This window comes from Haliaeetus leucocephalus, unplaced genomic scaffold (genome assembly GCF_000737465.1).
Source record: "Haliaeetus leucocephalus isolate CR32 unplaced genomic scaffold, Haliaeetus_leucocephalus-4.0 Scaffold741, whole genome shotgun sequence".
NCBI lineage: Eukaryota > Metazoa > Chordata > Aves > Accipitriformes > Accipitridae > Haliaeetus > Haliaeetus leucocephalus.
The window spans coordinates 1,731,977-1,753,836 of NW_010973177.1; positions in this window are offsets into that span (position 1 = coordinate 1,731,977).

Sequence of the window (21,860 nt, forward strand, 5' to 3'; positions counted from 1 at the left end):
CAGTCAGCCAAGGGATCCAGTCCCAGTGGGCTTGCGCACCCGGGGCTTCAGTTTGTGTCCTTTTATCATCCTTGCCCCTCCTTTGGGCGGGCACCCGAACTCGTCAGCTTAATGAGCAGTTTGTGAGCCTTTGGGCTTGGGGGTCCTTTGTGGAGTAACTTCTCCTTCCCTGCAGACACTGCCATTGTTTGATCTTTGTATCAGAACAGCTTATCAGACCGAGGAGCTGGGCACCCTCCAGCACACCTTCCCCCTCCTGTTGCTGATGTCTGAGCTGATGGGCTTTTCACCTTGGTTCCTTGCTGTGCAACCTTAGTCTTTAAGCAGAACTTGCCCCACCACAATGTTTGAGACATTAGCTCTTTCAGTCTCTCACGATGGAAAAGGTTCAAGACTTTAACCTTATGTTTAGGTCACAGAGGCATGAAGGACAGAAGGGAGGTAACTCCATGTCTTCCACAATGCATTGAGCACTGAGATATATGCAAGGGCTTCCTCCAGTGAAGGCAATGGTGGCTACTGTGACTTGCCTTAGACCTCAAGATATGAAGTAAACTTATTGCAGGGTGACCTCATGAGGGCCTTCAAGCAATGCAGGCAAAGGAATTGCTCCTCATTTGTGACTTCTGGCAGGGCCTGGGCGCTTTGATGGTTGGTGGTAGACGGTAGATTATGGGTTGAGTCTTGGGAGTTGGGCCTTGCCTAAGACTACTCAGGAAATCTTTGGGAAAGTTGAACCCCACTTTTTATAGACCCACATTAATACCATTACCAGTGAACTATCCCCCTACCACCTTCCTTCTGAAGAATGGGGTCATGGAGGTAAGAATAAAGAGAAGAACAATGAAAGATGTATATATCTAGTTTAAATCTTCGGACAGTTCCTCATATCTCTGTTGTATTTTTTGTGACATATGGCTAATGTCAGCCTCAGACATACTACATGAATAAAGCAGAATCTTATACTTCCTGTTATCCCTCATTTAGAATATCTGCCTCCTAATATTCTGTTACAGCATAATTTGTTACAATATGCTCTTCTTCTCCTTCATATGAACAGAATAATCTTCCAGTAACAATAACCTTAACAACCAATTTTCAAATAGCATCTCAGTATTATCTGACTTACAGTTGAGAGACTGTTATACTACTGAATAATGCGGTGAACAGGAAAATATTTTTATATGTGTTTGTTATATATAACATGAAATATCTTCCTAATCTTTAAAGTTTAAAGAAGAACAGATACAATCAGGAAGAGAAAAGCTGTATCAACTTAGACTGCAGACTGAGACATATTTGTCCTATAAAAAAACAGAAAACATACTAGGAACCATACGTTGTTTCCAAGGGGAAAAGTAAGCAGCTCTTTGAATGCTGGCATAGAGCTCTCTTCTTCTTAATTTTCACACTCCTCTCATCTTTTAGAAAATATTGCACTAGGAAATGCTGGACTTACTTAAAAAAAACATTGCAGTAGTGCTAATCCTGGCCTCCTTAGCTGTGGAAAAGCTTGAAAAAGCTAAACTCTTCTCACAAGATGGAACATACTTTACTCATCTATGCGCTCATCAAGCTTAATTTATCCTTCAGTGGAAGAGTTGATACAAAGTTCATTTTCATCTCAAAACAACCCTGACAGTCAGGAAGAACCACAATAAAGATTTTTTTAAATTTCTCCTACTTCTTATTTAAGATACGGCATTTTGATTGTCTCCTTATTTTCATTAACAAAATATTGTTAGTCCTCACCTGCCTAGGCATTCCCTAATACTCTCTCTTCTAGTGCGTGTAGATTAGGATACACCTCTCCTAACTTTATACACCTTCACACCTGAGCAGGTCACCACAGGTTCCCTTTTTTTGTTGAGGGACAAAAATAGTTATCTTAGAATGTGATTTACTTGACCAAAGGTAGATGTCTGCTTTAGGATGCAATTAGCAGCACCCTACTGTTGCTTGCTTGTTTTCTTTTACTGTAAGAGAAGTCTTCAATGACTCACTGTAATAATTAAAATATCTGCACTGCAGAGGTCTATCTTTGGTCAGACAAATTTTATCCCTGACATCAGATTCACACAATGCATTTTTAGCCAGTTAAACTCTGAGCATTTAGTCTTCTCTGATCATTTAGGCTTCCTCTGGGGACATCAAGACTTAATATTTTAGACACAAATCAGCCTATACTGGGCATTCTGTGCAATGCCTGTTGCACATGAATCCTGATATTTTCAATCACTTTGACTTAAATGCCCAGGTAATACAAAATAAAACTGGAGAACATCTGAATCTATCAACAGTTTCCTTTTCCCCAAACACCACAAGACTTATTTTTGGGGAGGACAAATACTCTCTGCAGAATCAATCCCAATGATGCCAACACTTGTTCATCTCCCCAAGGAACATGAGATGACAGCAGCCGCCACATTCCCACAGTACACAAGAATAGGCAAAACTTTTCACAGGAGGACAAATCAAGACCTTCTTCATAGAGCTGCCCATGAGCACAGCACAGTGAGGCTATTCTTTTTACAGCCTCTTATTTTTTCCAATATGTTATTTGCTATTCTTCATTGTACATCAACTTTGTTAGAGTATGTAGTTTCACCAAATTGCTTTCCATCGGCATATAATCTGTTTCCATTTCTTTCCACAAAAACAAACCCTCGTGGCTCATGTCTAAAAACCTCTCTGTAAGTATATGGGATTTTCTTTCCATTTTTTTCCCATAGAATTTAGATTTTCTGTGTACTCCTTGTCTCCAAAGAAAAGCTGAGCAGAACAATCTATTGTCCTCAAGGCTGAATCCTGTTTCATTGCTACTGGCAAGTGTAAGATTTTCATGATTATGTAGAAAGGAACAGAAAAGAACAAAAAGAGGTCTTTCTGTGGTCAAAAGTATGAGCTACAAATTGCAGGAGAAATCAAGGACTGACTGTTTAATGGAAACTTAAAGCCGTAAGAGCAGGTCATAAAACTTCTTTCAGCACAACTAGAATTTTGTTGTCACACAAAATTGCACAAACAATTATGACACCATCAAGGGAAGTGATGTTGTCAGAGTAGGTTTGAAAATTTAGTGCTCAGTGGTTTTTACTTTTCCACTCAGGTCAGAGTAATTGATTTTTTTTCCTCTTGTCGGCTTTTCTCTAATGACCTATTAGGTAAGCAAGATTCCCACCCTTTCACTTGTTTGTTGTTTTTTTTTTTTAATTGCCTGTGATTATTAGAGAGCCACTCATTTTCAGTCACAGTGTTTTAAGCACTCTCTCAGCTAAAGACTGTGGTTAACTCACTTTATATTACAGTAATTTTACACACATCAGAAATGTCAATAAAATAAAAACAGGCAGTTGTAAGCTTCCGTCTGTTTTATCACATGCTGTATCCATGCACTGTAAAAGGTGTTTTTCCCTGTAAGAGCTGGAAACTGATAAGTTGCTGACACTTAAAGAGGAGGCTGTGTGGTCTGGGAGAGATGTGCTTTCAAATTAGAAATGTTGGTAACAGAGGCCTCTGAAGCTATGCAAGTTTTTTTATGTGTTCACAGATTGTCAGTCGCCATTAGAAAAACATTTGAATACATCTAAAAGTATCTAAATTCACCAGATAATTCCATCAAAATCTTATCTAAAAGATCCATTCTCTCTTCAAGCCAGCAAAGCTATTACTAAATTTTCAAACTGAAACGTCCTATCGTAGGTGATTTATGCATCTTTATAAGCACCATGCCTTGAAATTACATTTCAGATAGTTTGCATAGTCAAATGCAAAAGTCAGAGGCAGGAGTCCTGAGATGTAGAAGAGCTATTGGAAGAGTATGAAAGGCGAAGGGGAGTCAGAGGGTTTGGGGCTACTGGAGTTAAGGGGCACATTGCTGGGACTGAGGGATTTGACTGCTGTACCCTTCTTTTTGCATTACCTGCCCACTTGTGTAGCTGCAACGGTATTGGATCAGGGAGTTTTAGACTGTTTATCCTCACGAAAACACTACCTGCATGAACTGCATCTCAGCGAGGTCCTTAATGCTCTCCGCGGTCCTTGGCACTGGTGGAGTTATGACCCAAAGTGCTGAAGCCTCGGTGAAGTCTTCAAAAGTTCTTTTCAGGTATCAAACACATCCAGATCCTGGCCATAAACACCTCTAATTTAAACTGGCACACCCCAAGAAATAAAATAATTTTTAAAAAGAAATAGAATTATTCTACATGGGGGTGGATTTAGCATGAGAGTACCTTTGTGTCTCCCCGCCATTCTCCTTCAGTGTTTCTGAACTGTGACGTTTCACTCCCATGATCACAAATGAATTAAGAGTCAGCACTGTACACGGGAAATTAAAAGCAGCACTACTGAGAAGGGATTCCTCTGTGAAATTTTCCTGCCAACACACGATCGCAACCTGAACACCGCCAGCACTGGTAGACAGCAATATCAGAGCCTGGATAGATAAACTGGTAGATTAAATTGAAACCAGTGAGTTGAAGCTAATGGGAGTTGGAATCACTTTTTAACTGGCAGAGGCCTTCAGCAGTTTGAAGATTCAACCACAGAACTGATATTGATTCCTTAAAATGAATACCAGTAATAAAAAATAAAAAAAAAAGTGTACAAGCAATCAGACAGGATAGGAAGCGGGGGTGGAGCAGATGGGGGATATGGTGGAAAGAGACCATCTTGAGCAAGAACAAGCAGTTCTGAGGAAGGGGAATGCTAAATTATACATCTTCAGCTAGTCTGTGATGTCTGATAGATGTTTCCTGGGAGTTATGTAACACAGTAATTGCTGTTATTTTTTCATACCACGCTGATTTTATTAAACCATTCAGCAAATGCTAATTTCAGAGTTGCTTTTCCAATTAGTCACGACATTTTATGGGTGTCTCTGCTAGTGAGCAGATTCTTCAACCTTTGCTCCCACTGAGCAATGTTTTTACCCCCTCAGATAATGCCTTATGCTTCTCAGGGTAAAGATGGCAGAATCTGCCCTCAACTTTTTGCCATATACAAGTCATTTGCTTAGTTTTAGGGTCAATGGAAAAGAAGATGACTCTTGTACATAATACTCTCCATAGTCAATAGGGAAATGATATCTCAATCTTAATTTTGAAAGATGAAACAAACACTTCTGTTTATAACCAGGACTTAAAAAATTAAAAGGTTTTCAGGGAAAGGGAGATAAGAAAATAGTACTTTTCCACTTTAAGTAGTCTAGATGTGGCTATCCCCAATATGCAGATTTTCTTCTGAAAGCTGAAAAAAATCCTTGATAATTGTCACTATTAACAAAAACCCCACCCCCCCTTTTTGTCAGATTGCTGGAAACAAACTTTTTTAAAAAAGAAATGTCCAAGAGAACATTTTCAAACAGCACTATTAAGTGTGATAACAGCACGGTATTCAATCTTTTTTGCAGGTAGATATTGCACTGAAGAATGATGACTTATCTGTCACAAGGAGAATGTCTGATCTATTGTATATTTTAACAATTCCTAGCTTATTTAATTGAGCAATCAACATTATTTTTTTTTATTCTACCTTTATGATGCATGATACTGTGGAAATGGCATTTTATGGTACTTCACTTTTTGTTGTCTGTAATATAACTGATCTCAATTTCTCTGTAAAACAGAGACAATCGTTTTGTGCTTATTTTTTTTCCTCGTATTTCCGCCCACTTTTTTAAAATAAAATTCCACTGATAAGAAGTGTTATATGGGAATCAAAGTTCTTACCCATGAAGCATTTTCAGCACAGTTGTATTTTAGTTAAAACAAAAATCATAATGATTATTTGCAATTATTGCAGGACAGGACTATTTCCACAAGCACATTGAATACATGAAGTGTCAGTGATCTGAAGTACATCTTCCTTCATAACATCCCTCAATGTAAGTTCAGTAGTTTATCAAAAGATAAATCTTATGCCTCCATTATTACCCGGCCCAGCCTTGTTCCTTGCCACATCACAAGAATGACCTGACACAGAAACTTGTATTTCTTTGGGACAGAAAGTCAGGTGGTCAACTCTAGACAGATGTTGTTAATACATAAACTATGTGTCTGCATTGAAGTTCTGCTTTCAGGTCGCATGGAAGTCTGCACAATAAAATATAAAGACTTGGAATTTGGTCATTGTCTCCTTCCATTGTTCAAAAAGCTTAAAACATGTTTTCTTGAGTAAAATGCTTTGCTCATTTTTTCCTCCTTTTCCAGTTGAAAGAGGACGATTCTGAATAATTTTCAAGTTATTTTAATATGAAAAAGTAATTTATTTTCACAGGGTAACAAAATGTTCTAAAGAAAGTTTTCACTATAAAATTCCATAGAAAAAGTGGTCCAATTTTACACTTATCTGATTTCTTGGGGCTCAGGACAGACAGAAAGCTAATTGTTTTTGTTCCACATCTCATTCACAGAGCAGGAAGGACAGCGCTCACTTATTCAGCTGCCGCTTGATGCTCTCATCTTTTAGTTTATTGGCCCTTCCTTTATTTACTCTGCCCTAGTCAACTTCAGCTTCAAAAACATAATTATTAATTTCTTCCTGAACCTCCTAGGGTGCTCATCACTATAGAAACCAAGTACTTAATAAATATTAATTAAGTTACCCTTGATAGGAGGCAATAATATCTCCATTCTGCCAACAGGCAGTCGAAGCACAAAGAGGTTAAAATCAAATATCTACGCTAATTGGGAGTGTCCAGCCTGAAACACCTGCAATGTTATCTTTTAAGGGTACTTACACCTATAGCATGGTTTTTTGCAAGCACGGCACTCCGTGATGTTGGCTGCTACGGCAGGAGCTCAAACTCCTGCCAGTCATCACCTAGGGTCTCAAGGTGAGAGGATGGGAAGAGAAGGACACTCAATTAATGACCATTTGTGCAAAGTTTGGTTTAAGTGACTTGCTGGGTATCACGCAAGTTGAAGGCAGAAGTTGAAATATAATTAAGTCCCTAGAGCAGCATGCAGCTACCTCGCCATGAGACCATCTCCTCTTTCTGCAGACCTTTGGCTTGCTCAGTACAGTTTCTGACAGAAAGGGAGGATGAAGTCTGACGGACAGCCTCCTCTACTATGCAGCCATGATATAGCCCCAGAAGTCCATCATACATGTGGAATAAGGCAGGATCTTATGCAAAAAAAAATATTGTCCGTGATTAGCTAATGAAAGATTGTATCATAGTCTAGACCAACCAGGGAACAGAAATTCGGCTGTGCAGGTAGCAGGTAGTCAGACAACTTAACTTTGAGTTTTGCCTAATTTTGCAATGTTAAAGGTGTGCTGTTAGCTATTTTTTGTATGCATACATCTGGGCGTTGCGATTTGCTCGCTGGCAGTCACTAATCATACTATATTTCCCTAAGAAACATTGCTCAGCTGACAGGCTTTGGTATTCTTCCATTGTCCTATTTACTTTCTTTGAACAATATTTAATTTGAGAAGTTGACAGTGCGGACACCTATGAGCAAATCATCCTAAACTGCCTTCATAGCCAATAGTGAGAAATAGGCATTTCCAAGGGCTCCGTTAATCTCACATATTTCATGATTATATGTTAGGATGTAATGAACTGGAGCTCAGCTGTACCTAGCAGTGTCATCTTTGACTGCAAGATTTACGTATCCACATTAGGCTAGATGAATGTGTGTGATTTCCAATCTTTGAAAAAATAAATCTGAAAACACAGCAAACCTGTGTGCCCTGCATCCACATTCTTCAAATGGAGATGGTGTTAGTATTTAGATAAACCAAGTAATTACAGGCACATCAGCCTGGCACTGGTTCTGAGGAAAATAATGGTTGACACAGGATATAGCAGATAAAGACCTAAAGGAAGGCACTATAATTCACATTTTCTTCTGGAAGCAGATCCTATCAAGCTAATTTGATACCTTCTTTCATGAAATTGTACATGTGATTGATTGTAAAAGTTTATGCTGTCAGTTTTGCATACTGAGATTTCTACAAGGCATTTTTCATGGGATCACACACCATTTGGGTTAAAAAAAAAATCAGAATAATCTCTAACTCACAGGAAGACTATTTAACATGTTGAAAAACAGCTAGCCAACAACTACGTCTGTACTGAAATGCAACTCTACATGAAGAATTGTCGCTGCAAGGATGTGCTCTAATAGAAAGCTCCTTTTGTTTCTATTACCCATACTTATTTCCTCAGAGCCAACAAGAGCATCTCTACAAAAGCTGCAGTGTGCTATGAGTTAATGACACCAATGGCATATTGCAATGCTCCGTTTACATGGTGAAGGGAACACAGCTCACAGTGGGCAGTGGTCCTTGGCGATACCTGCTGCTCACAGGCAAAGCAGGACAAAAAAAAAAGGCTCCAGATAGTGGAGAGAAAACCCAGTCTCCAGGGAGATTGACACTTTGTGCTTACCCAGAGTAAAGCAATACCTTTTTTTTCCTACCCTCATCCTCATATGGGACAGAATTGGTCCAGGTAATTTTTTTTTCGGTTAGTTCATAAACACACAGTGTAGAAAATGTCAGTCCTAAAGGCTATACTTTGGCAACATGGCCAGCATCCAAAACGTAGGTCTTTTAAAGACATATATTAGGTAACTGGTTCAGTATGCAGACCCTGGTGAATCCTGCCTATAATACTTCAAATGAAGAATGCAATAAACCAACATGTTGTTAAAATCCTACCAGGTTATAAATCATAAGATCTTAAAGAGGTTAACTTCTGATGTCAGGGTGGCTATTCTGACTTAAATCAGATGAGAATCTTTGTGGAAAAGTCTCTGAATCTTTTCAAACAGAACTAGTTGGAAATCTATTGTTAAATTTCTCTTCCACAGAAAAAAGTTTGGTGGTGGTTTGTTTTTTTTTTTTTTATAGAAGGCTTTGTTTGATTTAAAATTTGACAGCAGGAAGATCAGTTGCTCACTGTAATCCTTCAATGCCTCAGTATAGATTTTTCTTACTGAGAGTGGAAATAGATTTGGTATTTTGGGAAAATATAGTTATTGGATTTTTTTCCCTAAATGAAATGGTCAGAAAATATTATGAAATAATGTAATAAATATTTTTTCCCCTCAAAGTAAATACTGACAGTTTCCTAGCCAGTTCTGGTTTAAAAGGATGCAAATCAAAGTAGGTAATATTTGTCAAATATTTGTCTTTTCTTGTATTTATTTTAAGGCGGAACTGACAGAAGACTGGGAGGATTTTGCTTAAGGATACGGTATCAAAATGAAGAGGTTTCCTCTCAGTTATAGTACTGCCCTTCCTACTAGGAAGATACAGAGCACAGAAGTCTTTCAAGCCTTGGATATATTCTATAAACTAAAACCTTCACCAATAGCTCTTAGAATCTTACTGTAAAATTATTCTTTATTTCTATGGCAGAGGTGTTGATATGGCACATCATTTGAATAATAGCTTATTTCTTGTCCTCCTCCAGAAGAATTAATATCCAGGTTCTGCCCCATATGGGCCAGAGCTTGTTAGATAGAGACCAGAACTGCCAATGGCTGTTTTTTGCGTAGAGCATCACAAGTCTTCTCTAACTGTTGTGGAAACACAAAGATTGGCAGGAGGCTCCTCAATTTGCTCTGAAATGTTATAAAATATAGAAACCTAGTTGTTTCCAGACTTCATTTTCTCTGCTTATCTATACATTTCCCCTACTTGACATTTAACTCTGTTGATGTCAAGGTGCTCTGTGTTTCAGGAATTATTCTTAAATACTCCAACTTTAACACAGACAAGTACTTATTAGTAACATGGTTCTCTGATTTCCTTTTTAGTTTTGTGATCAAACAGAGACAGCGCTGTGCCCTGTACTCATGGTATGTTTGTGAGAGTAGGTTTAAATGCCTGCAGCAAGGCCTCTTTGAATAAAAACAAAAATTTTGGTGAAGTCACAGTGCAATAATAAAAAGAGGAGAGCTGAAGTCAACATTAAATTCTCAGCCATCGATTATTGATGTTCTCCTTGTGCTTGCATAAGATTGTTTGTTAGGAAAGGTCTTATTATTTAGAATTCTTGGTGAGACTTCATCAAATAAATAGTTTCCTGCAGTCTGAATACCTTAGAAGTTCACCAGAAACTTTAGGTTGTTTATGTTGGGGTTTTTGGGGGGGGGGTTTTAGCTTATCTGAACTCACTGACTGAATAGCTTGCTGCTAAAACTAAAGCTGTCTAAATATGGGTCTGTATTCTGCTCCTACTTGCATCAAGAGAAGTCTCACGAATTTGTATAGATGTGCAAGTTTAAAAATTGTAAAAAAATGTACACAAAACTGTATAGATGAATCTGGGTCTGATGCTGCATTAGTCTAGTTAAATATCAGTAGTGAGCCCTTTCCCCTGGAGAGGGGCTCAGCAACAGGGCAAAGTCATTTCTCAAGTCGTTGTACATAAGGAGAATTCAAAAGGCGTAAGACTCATAGAATTGGTGAGCTCTTTAAAGAGAGCTGTTGAATATATTGCCAGAAAAAAAAGGCAGGGCAAGCATTTTGAACATGGTCTGCATGCCAGGGATCCCTGCCATGGTGCAAAACAGTCCTTCAGCTACTCCTACCCAACAGCTTCCCACTCCTTATTATGGTGCTTCTTTGGCTTCTTGCATAATATGGATTAGTCACTACGTTACTTAAACTTATAGCAGAGTTCTCTGCCCAGTAAGAGCAAGCAGCCAAGCTCCAGTGGCCAAGCATTCCCAGAGCTGCCTGTGAAAGATGCTAAAGGAAAACCTTGGCTAGCATTTTAAATTTTATACCAAAAAAATCCATTAAAGCTGCAACAGGATTCCAAAAAAGTAGTGAGCTGCCATTGATTGATATTAAATTGATTAAAGTAAAGAAAGAAACATTCCCTTCTTTAAAATAAAACAAAGCAAAAAAAACCACTGGTCATGGAAAAGATGTCCTTGGTACCTCATATTTAAATCTGGGTCAAATCACTACTGTTAGAGAAAATCTATATGTAAGAACAAGATCTTTATTCAGTATCAGCATATTATAAGCTAAGCTAACTTATGACTGAAGGGTCATTGTGACAAAACAATTATGAGCAATTTATGCTAAAGAGAGGATATTTTCAATTTCTTTCTGTTTAATTTGTATACATGAGGGATATAAAGTCACTTTAATGTTACTGCACAGGACAAGAATGCACAGTTATGAAGCATTTATATTACAAAATGATACATGGTTTCTTAACAGAACCTCAGGCAAAGATAATTAGAATAAAGGATGTTTGTGACAATTTCATATAAGATTATATTAATCTCCTGATAAAATTCTTCACAAGGGGCTGAAGCATTGTTGATATAACTCATTGCTTTAGTACTAGCCATTCTTCACTGGCGCCTAAACTGCCAATGTATGGATTTTAATATAGAATTAATTGTGGATAGAAGATTTTACATAGCATATTTCTGAAGTTCCTCTTCATTGATATATGACTTCAGAAGTGGGTCTTCTGCAATTTCTCGATCACTTATTGTCAAATTTAAATTCCTCAGGCAGAGAGCTTCTGTGCTCAAGTAGCCTCATACAGGCATAGTCAGATCATGCAGGCTAATAAGACAGGCAGATAGAAGTGAGAATAAAAGCAAAGCAAAGAGTTTAAACAAACCTGCACTGAGATTCATGCTATTACACACAGGCTGCTTCTGGTACCCAACCTGTTCAGCCAGCTCTAACGCTCTATGCACTGCGGTCATGGATTTATTGTGAACACACAGACCAGGCAGCATGAAAAACTTCAACACCAAACTTAATCACAAAAGGCAATCCAAAACACCTCCCTTTAGAACAGAAGTTCAGAGTATTTTGAAGCGATCAGATAAACTTCTCTCTCACTCCTACTTTTCAATGATGGTCTGGTTTTCTTTACCACCTTCACCACCAGTTCCCACATCTGCCAGATGTCTTTCTGTTTATTTTTTAAGTGATTTGACATTTTAGGAAAGCTGAGTTGCATCTCTGAATCCAGCATAACCCAAATAATTATGTTAGATGCCCCAATACTGTCTTTTATGCCCTACTTGCAGAAAACAACCCAACAGTTTATTGTTATTCAGCATATACGTTTCTATACTGCAGACTGCAAGCAAGTTTTGCGAGTCTTACAAACAAAGGCACTAGCCTAGAAACAGAGCCAATCAAGGGACTATCACAAATATACCAGCACTTCAGGGTCTGTCTGTCCTTATGAGAGATTAAAAGCCTAGAAAAAAGAAGATTTACAGGCAAAAGAAGCTCTTGCTAAAAGGGCCAATGCTGAGTAGTCAGTTCCCACAGTAAGAGTTGTGCCACGCAAGGCACAATTTCAGTTCAGCGGGACACAACACATCCCTGTCACATAAAACATAGAAACTAATCTCTCTCGTCAAAGCTCGCTTAGAGAAACTGCACCTTGACAGAACATCAACCATGTGCAAAAAAAAAAAAAAGTCCAAACCCCAAAAAAACCAACAGAGCCAAAGTGAGGGAAAACACAGTCCAGTTTCAAGCTTGATGTAGCTGGGAAATGAAGGGTGTCCCAAAAGCGTATGGAATTGCTGTAAAGAAGTAGCAGGCTCCTCTCTTCTGACTTTATCCTGCTGGCCCACAGTGGGGACCCCCTTAGGTATTTTCCTGGGGTATCCCAACCAAGTTACTCTCTGGTACCTTAGCTCCAAACTCAACAAGGTGGTTTAGCAAAAAGGACCTGAAGGGTAACCTCCAAGTTCATTATAACAAGGTAATACAGAGAAAGCTATCACCCCTTTTCTCAATGTAATCACCATAGACTGTATAATCCAGAAGGAACATTTTGCTTCAACAAATAACCCTTTGAAGATGGTCTGGGATAGCCCTGCTTTGGAAAAATCATAATTCACATACCTTCGACGGAGAGCACATCTTCACCCTACAGCAGAGCATGGGGCAGAGACCCTCAGGTCAACTTTGAGTAGACAGAGAAATGCTGGGAAAAGTGGTGGGGAGAAATAGATCCTCCCTGGAGAAAGGAGGAAATCGTGCTCCAGAATGGGGCCAGAAGAAAGGGGAAAGACAAGGGAGCAGGGAGAACATAATTCAGAGAAGGGCACCTGTGCGATGCAGGCAGCAGATGTGCAGTCCAGGCATTGAAGAAGATGGGAAGGGAAATTCTTTGAGGACTGGGTTTGCTGCCAGTCAGAAAGCCAATGATTGATGGAAGCTAAGCCTGAACACAAGGAACCAGCTGTAATATTGCAGTGGACAAAGATAAAGTTGTTTATATTGCTTTTCTTTTATGACCATCCTGTTTGCTTAAGACATTTTTGCATTTTACTTAGGTTAAGAAATTTATGACATATGTTCTAATGAATCTTAACCTTTTCAGTTGTTCTGATCTCCTTTGGAAAGATTACTGTACAGAAAAGACATGTCTTTTTTTGTGTTGAAACCCTGAGTAACTTGGGCTTCTTTCAGCCAGTGTAATGATGCTGCCTACCAGGGTTTTACTTGCATAGAATATGGCTGTGATGGAGTTATACTTCTTCTGGTTTCAGATGCAACTCAGGCACAACCAGTTTGGTTATCTCCAAGTCATGCTCTGTGGCACAGGATAGACACGATCTCAGAAAACAACACAGAAAATGAAGAGAAATTAGGCTAGAGCCTGGACTCATCTGAACAGTGTAAGATGAAGATCCATGAGAATCTCCTCTGTCATTGAAACCTTTGTGCTATAGAGGCACTCAGTCCAAGATTTCTCTTGCAGAAATGTGTCATCAAGGATAAAGCTGTTTGACAACAACATTTCCTCCATCCCAGGCTACTGAAAAAGCTTCCTGATGCTCTCACAGGGGGGTGTTCTAAGATGCTCACCCAATTAGGTTAGTGTAAATAATGATGCTTTCTCCTGAACACAAAATGCTGGGGGGGGGGAGGAAGCTGAAGTGGCTATACTTGAGACAATGCTAGAGAGTTTTAAACCCATAAAATCACTATTAATCAAGTATTTACTTAAGCGAGAGCAAAGCTTTCAGCAGCTTGACTGGAAACCTAAAATCCCATGGCTTTGGAAGGCATGAGAAGAATCTGAAAGCAAAAAAATTTAAAAAGCAAGATGCTTGGTATGATTGAATTAATAATGTAGAAAAGACTTCTCAAATAAGAAACACCAACCCTGAAAGGAAAAACAAAACTCTGCAATCTAAGATAGTTCATCAATAATAAATGGAATTCACTTTTGAATGAGTTCTGTTAGCTCATTTTTTTCCTGTAGAAATGCTGTGAATACAGGTTACCTGCCACAAGTGACCTTTGTCATATCACAGAAGATGTATTCCGCTTTCCAGCTCAGCTTTTTGTAACAATCTGACTACGAGCCCTCGAAGCTCCTACCATCACCTTTGCAGCAGCAAGCGAGTCCACATACCAAAGAGATTAATGTGAAACTCTCCCTTGCCAATAGCCATACCTTTACCACAAACTCTGGGACAGGAAGCACCTTTCATTCAACTAAGTAGGCTTTTACCAGGAGAGCCTCAGGGGAAGCAATTAAATTTAACGATGGGAGGCGTAACTCCTAAATAAATGCATCCCTTAGCCAAGGCATCAGGAAGCAAAGGCCAGCTTACCCTCTGCAGCACACAAGATACTCTGAGACATTCCCACATCAACTTCAGCATTCCATTTCTCTTTTCAAGTTTAATTTATGTCCTCATTTCCTAATGAGCTGCACTAAAGCAATAAGCCTTGATGAGGAGGGCATTATCATGAGACAATTTAGTATGCCCAACACATGATGCTCTACAGGTCAATTATAAGGTCAATTAACAAACCATATTCTCAGTCAGACATTTTTGGTGGTAAGAACAGTATAATTTAACAGGCTTTTGAACTGCCCTAGTAATTTTCTTTTTCTTTAAAAAGCTGAAAAGCATTTGAGAAGGAGATTAAGAAAAAAAAGTCATTTAAGGAGTGATTTCTTCACATCTTCATTAAACCAAGGCAGTAGCTTCTGAGATGGAGACAAATGTCAGTCTTTTACAGTTATATTTGAGTCTGGAAGCAGCTTTCTGCTTTGCCTTTCCAAAACTGAAGAAAAGAACTTAAAAATCATTGTGACTAGCTATACACAACTACATGATGTGGGAACATGAGTAGGGCCATTTTTTTCTCAATCTAATTTATATTTTCACTGAGACTCAGCCTAGCCAATACAACACCTAATGTGAAAATCTTTATCCATTAAGTCAGTTTACATGTATCATGTAATTTCAGACCTAGACTTGAAAATTTCCCATAATTCACAAAAATTGTATCTAGCAAATTTAAAATAGTTTGACTTTGACAGATGGTGACCACAGAGTGTAGCCTTTTAAGGAGGTGAGTTGCAGGTGTTGTGTGTTTGGTTGATGGTATCATGCTGGTAGCTCTGATATCTGGAAGGATCAAGAGACAGCTAAATATGTATCAGGTGTTCTTTTTTGTTTTATTTTGTGTGTCATCACCCCCCCCCCTTTTTTTTGAGTGGATTTTATTGACTTGTGCTTGACAGAAAAAAAAAAACAAACCCACAAATTAATTTTTTTAAAGATTCTTAGAAATTGCACTAGATAAACAAAAATTAGCTGAGGAAATTGATGGTGGTAAAGTAGGATGTAGTAACAGTGTGTGTCTGAAAATTCAACCCACGACAGTGCAAAAAATATGTTTTCACTGATGAAATATATTTAACAACACACATTACTAGTTTACATGTGAGTATCTGTGTGGGTATAGACTTAGATTAATACTTGACATTCAGTTTTTCTTTTTCTTACCTGGGTAATGGGGTTTAAGTGGGAATCTCTGTTATCTACTTCTCATTCAGGGGAGACAGTAGCCATGGTGGTTTAGGACTTTTTTATTCTGTGAATTTATATAAAACCTTTGCAGATTTTTTTTTTTTTACTACTTTTTACTTCTATTTTCTTCTTGAATATATGGCAAAACGTATTTGCCCTGTCTGTGGCTCACAGACAGAGAGATGCTGTGCCTGCTAGAGCCCAAATCTCTGCAGGGGTGACAGCCCTCTGGCTTCTTTTGTCCTGACCCTACATGGCCCCACGCCGGCTATAGGAGTCAAAGCTGTTGATGTCTATATTGAACAAAGTTGGTCCAGCTCTAAACTCCTACAGATGACTCTTGCGGCAGCGATGCTGGCACCTGTCCAAACACTCTTCTGTGGACCCGTGGTATTTACACAAAGTCGGATGGGAAACATTGCATCAGCCCAGGTAAGCATGATGTGCTCATCTGACTGCTGAGATCACCATGACAAGACCTTAGGACAATGAAAAGGGGTGGAGAAAGACACTGAAGATTGATTAAAACCTTGTGTTTCCTGCATTCTTCCTTAAGATTTATTAAATTTTAAGTGGTAAAGCCTCCGCACACCTCTACTTCTCTTTAAAGTTTAACATCAAATAAGGTGCATCCAAATAAATACTTCTCTAAAGTTGTTTTAACCTTTTTCTTCACCTATTTCCATGGAAATCAGTACTTTTTTGCATGACCCTGACAGAACTCTGAGATGACTATATCTGTCCATTTCCTGTTTTATCTCAGGATTTGGTTTTTCAGGCTTCATTCCAGAGTGTCTTTTCAGAGATGCTACTTTTTCTCTTCTTCCCAAGGACACTCATTTGAAAGTTTTCAAGGTACAAAGTGTAATGGCTTTCACACAAATGCTGTCATACAGATATAGAATATAAAACCTTTTTCATGACTCTTTTAAGAGTAAAGACATTAGAAAAATGATTGCTTTGATTGTGCAAAACTCAAATACCAGCCTTAAAATTTTAATAGGGGAAAGTTATCCACGTTCCCTTCAGTCACGAGAGTGTCTACTGTTCCAGTCATTTAGATGAGCTCTCCTGTCCATCATGCTGAAGTGATGAAAATTTGCCTGTAAAAGAGAAAGACTACGTAGAAATGGATCAGTCAAAGCAGGGAAGAATATTATAAAGAAATAAAGAAAGAGAAAAAGCAACCAGCAGGATCTTACTCAATACAGTTTTTGTGACTCAAGAAAATACCTATGATTTATGAACTTATATCACTCCTTCCCCTTCCTATAGATATTTCTTTCCTATTGTGTACGTGCAAAATAGGTGCTGAGATGTAAGGTGCGTTTTTTTTCCCCACTTAATCATTTAACAATGTTGCAGCTGAAAGAAAAATCAAGATTATTTCTATGGGCAATAGAAGCACTTGAAGATGCACACACTGAGAAAAGCTAAAATGTCTTCCTATGGGATGGTGACTAATATTCAATGTCCAATATAGCTGATGTGTAAGATACATGTAGCACACCCTCTAATCTCGGCAGGGAATGTTTCCACCAATCCACACAAACATAAATCTGTAGTTTAAACTGCTCCCAGTGAAAGGGATCTCCCATAGTATGTGGGATCCAGCTAATGTGATTTTTGAGATATCATTGCCAGTGAAGAGAGATCATAAATCCCCCCCCCCCAACCCCCCCAACACACATTTGGTGTGTAAGCACCCAAATCAGCTTAGGTCAGGGCACTAGGGAAAACCAGAGGAACTTTACTTCACAGGGCAAATAAAAGACTCGGTGAAATACCATCAAGCTACTCCGAGCTCTTAGCTGTGCGTACTGCAGATTTAAAACCCTGTCTTAAGGGACAAATGAAACTAAGAGGCATGTAGGCTTCACATACCTCTGTGACAAAGTCTAGTGATCTTAATATATTCTACAGTTATGGCCCAAATAATGGATCTTCCTTACAGTCTCAGTTGTAGACCAGGGCCTAATTAATAATAAAAATTGTATATGACAGCTAGCAGGGTCTCTTGTTAGCTCCTGCAGGTTCCAGACACCAGGCTGTGCAACACTGGGCAGTAACGCTGCTGGCAAACTAATGAAAACAAGGAGCCTATGGTTTAACTGAATCAGGCTTGACTTCCATATAGCCAAAAAAAAAAAAAAAGTAACCCCAAAACCACCCCACCCCCCATATATATGGAAACAGATATACATACATATATATATGCATATATAGATAAATATATGTATTTGAAAAATCAGGCATTGGGATCTTCAGCGATCTTAAAAACTCAATACATCCCATACAGAAGGTCTTGTGACATCCTTGTGCCATTCCAGCTAAACAAAGGCATCACCTGCTTCCTGAGGAATACATTGGTAGTCAGTAGATTTTTGGCCATCTAAGTCTCTTTGTATCCTGGAAATTTTTGTGTATGCACACAGACAAAGTACACATAAATAAAAACAGACACAGTTGAAGAAAAATCGTCAAATAGGGTAAGAGAAATTAAGATTAAGAAATGGATTATTTTTTTTCATTTATCCTCCTGTTAGCAGCCAAGTCTATGGTTCAGTGAGGAGATAGATCCATTAAGATAATTTAATATGACCTCCTGGAAATGCAGGCCAAAGAACCTTTTTTTCTATAATTTCTGCATTAAATGTGTCAGAAAAAAATAAAATAGATCAAATACATCCTTCTAGCAAAGTCATTACCTCTGAATATTCTAGGAGGCTTTGAAAACTTTACTTCATTTCTCTTTCTTCCTTGTATTTAATTTTTAGTGAACTGGAATAAAGCAGGTAAGTATAAACATTTCACATTCTGCAAAGACGCATCTCTTTTCAAGTCCATTATTATGCAGGTATTACCAAACAACACTGGAACTTTGAAATTTTACCCAAAGGGAGAGGCTAATATTGGGTAACAGCTACTCACCTATGATGCCTCACCTACCATTATCAAAAGAAGGAAACATTGTTCAAGTAATTAAATATTTATTCCTTTAAAGCTATAACTAGAGCACGAAAATATATTTCTACCTCCCACAGCTTTTATCAAGCTGTCAGGTTCTCCATAGCTTGGTGTTAACTGAGTCATAAAGGGAAAAATAGCTAAAGCAGGAAAAATGTGTGAACCCTTGCTTGAGGATGCACTTGGTCATTCAGTGAGAAACCAGAAAAATTCTTGACTATTCCTGATCTCTGCAGGTGCAATTCAGCAGCAAGCTCAGTATGTGCTGAACTTCCAAATAGATGTTTGAATTCACTGCTAAGATGACACGGGATAATGTGTCTGCCCTTGGACACAGCTTCGGCTGTGCCCTTTCTCTTCTGGACAAACTACTGATGAGGTTCAAACCAAAAAACTTCTCTTTCTCTGTTCCAGTTTCCTTCCTCTTTGACACGTGTATTTATCCTCTGCCTTGCAAAAATAACTGAACAACCAAGTCTGATCTGAAAGGTTGTTTGACAGCATATTTATAAATAGAGTGAAAGGACATACATTGCCTTATTTCCATTACAAGCCTTTAATTTATATTCATACTGGGGGGGGTAATTTAAAAAAATAAAAAAAAAAAAACAAAAAACCAAATCTCACTTGAGTGTTGCTTGAAAATCCCATTGAAATCTACATTTTTATATGCAAAAATGTCATTTTAAGCTGATAAATATACATCCCCTGTATTAAACCTGAGTTTCATAGAGACACGGGAAACTTGTTTTGGCCCGCTTTCATGTGGAGATATAAAACAATGTGCTAGATATAAAAATATCCACCCAGTATTTTTGTCTTTGTGGAATTGTTTCCCACTGTATTTTCACACCTTGGTCCACCACTTTTTAAAATGTAAAAGAACTGAACTATTGATCAGTATTTCACACTCTAAGGACACAGTAGCAAGAAAATACTGGATCAAAGTGAATCTGTGCTGAGCTTTATCCCCTGCTTCCTTATTATCAAAGCATTTGTGCAACTTTAAGCATATGAATACTATCATTTATATGCAGCCAAGCACTTAAACTCATGTATAAGTTTAATGATGTAATTGCGATCACTGGGGATTAAGGATAAGAAAGTGCTATGTATGACTAATGTACTAAGTTATTTTACTACACTCAAGTTTCATTTCTTTGCCCCATCCAAACCTCTATTTCTTTGTAGTAAGTAATATGCCTTGCTCAGTAGCTCCTTGACTAGTCGCTGCTCGACCTAGAATACATACTTAGCTATTTTAACTCTTCTCACTTTCAAATTCTTAATTTAATAAATAAACCAATAAGAAATCTTACGAAAATTATTTTTAAACTTATCCAAAAGTTCTCAGGCTTTCTCTTTTCCCTGAGTTTTTAATTCAGAAATTGGCTGCTGTTCTTGCTGAAGAAGTGTATTATAAACTGAAATATTCTGCTAGCCCTTTTTCCATATTTTATTAAGATGGGAAGTAAGCCAACCCCCTTTCTCTAGCCTTCTCCTCACGGCCACAGGTCAAAAGATACAGCCATTTCTGGAAGAAGCCTATAACTCACTCTTGTAACTTGACCTTCTAGTTTGTGATAAAGAAACAATTCCTGGCATGTGAATAACAGGAAGAGTGACCACAGCATGGAAGACCACACTAGGAGAGAAACTGCCCCTAGCTCAGAGATGCCCGTCTGACCTCCATGCTGATCTTCAAACCAGTCATTTGCTGTACATTGACTTGCTGGAAGCAAATAATTATTTAAAAATAATTAAATTCTGTCATCCAGAAAAATATACTTGTAATTTCTAGAAACAGCAATGTAATGGCTTCTCTTGCATTGTAGGCACAATTCAAAGAGAAAATTTTCAAGGTTGTATGTATACAGGACTATGTAGGGTACCATATATTTGGCTTGTGAACCAAGGTGACAGTCACGAGAAACAGATGCAGCTTTCCGATCGAAGGTTGTGGAGGTCCAGCAGTTCTTCATTACACTGTGCTGGTGATTTGAGTTCCCTTACCTCAGTGGAGGACTGGCTGTAGTGAACATTTCCAAAATCCACACACGTTATTTTATGCCTACACTTTATATTAGACTTAAAAGTTTTCTAGACCTTTAAGATCTGCAAGATTTCAAGATGGAAAGTCTGTGGGCTTGGTTGGTGTGGTCAACGGAATTGTTATCACTGTGGCAACAGTGACATTGTGAAAATGAATTCCACAATTTACTTATTTTCAGAAAAAAAGGTATTTTTTTAAATATTGAACTTGCTGTTTGAGAATTCATTGTGTCACTCCTAATTGTTGAGTTATAAGGACCAGTGATTACCTGTTCCTTATTTAGTCATCTCATAGCCTCACTATTGATGACCTTGAAGAAACTGGAGACTCTTACCTTATTTAGTCTCTCCTCATATGAAAGCAATTCCAGGCTTAGTAATCCTTCTTGTGTTTCCATGTACGTTTCCATCCTACACCATTTCTTCTTTCAGATGAGTTGATAAAAACTGCATGAAGTATTCAAACATAGGCACATCCCTGGCGTATAGTATCACCCAATATTTTCCTCTTTCTCTACTAAACCTCATCCATCTTAACATTCCATTGGTTTTATTACATGAGCTGAGCACTGGACTGGTATATTCTGGTTGGTTTTTGGTTCTTGTGTTCATGGGCATTACTTTTCATTTGTCAACACTAAATTTTATTATGCTACCATATATTTAGAGCATAGATGGACCCTTCAAAGGCAAATAATCCATCCTAAAGTAGGACGCTAATTCACATGAACTAAGTTGCCCAATATCATTCTGCATTTTACTTTCACAGACTCTAATTTTCCTTAGCATTTTGCAGACACAGTCACTATTTTGACTGAGTGGCTGATAACAGATTCCTTCTATCACAGTCTTCCTTTTAAGCAATGGAGCCTTAATCAGTTGAGACTCTACAAGACATGTCCATAGATCTCATTGTCTACATGCTTTCTTCTAAACATCTCTAAGTTTGAGATGCCTCTTATAGCAACAATATAATTTTAAAGCAACCATTCAGTTAATCCATCATGGTTTTACAGCAAAACACTTCTGAAGAAGTGC